Consider the following 452-nt stretch of genomic DNA (forward strand, 5'->3'; position numbering starts at 1 on the left):
TCATTAGCACCTCTAGTAATATATTTACTGAGAAAAATGGTGACGTGTTCAATACTTATTTTACCCGCTGTATTAGGCTGGACTTGTCCTAAAGGGACAAATGTGACGTGGTGATGCTCAGAGCATACCCAAACTTAACAAAGTTGCAGGACTGATGTATACAAGTGTTGCTGATTTGATGTCAGTCAGGAGCTGCTCTTACACCTGGAACTGGCACACATCTGGAAGCACTTGAATCTCAAAACAGGAGCACCAATAGGTGGATATTGCAATGGAATTTTACCTTTTTTGGGGGGAGGACAGGCGGTACAGAAGGTTACCAACCCATTAACTTGTGTTGCCCGTTCCTTGCATACATAATCCTTACAGTTTGTACCCCATAATAAAGATGACTAGTCAGGCTTTCTATATAAAATATAACACCAATATTAAGGGGGAGAAATGATTGAAAC

Source organism: Austrofundulus limnaeus, unplaced genomic scaffold, assembly GCF_001266775.1.
Source record: "Austrofundulus limnaeus strain Quisiro unplaced genomic scaffold, Austrofundulus_limnaeus-1.0 Scaffold1397, whole genome shotgun sequence".
Taxonomy (NCBI): domain Eukaryota; kingdom Metazoa; phylum Chordata; class Actinopteri; order Cyprinodontiformes; family Rivulidae; genus Austrofundulus; species Austrofundulus limnaeus.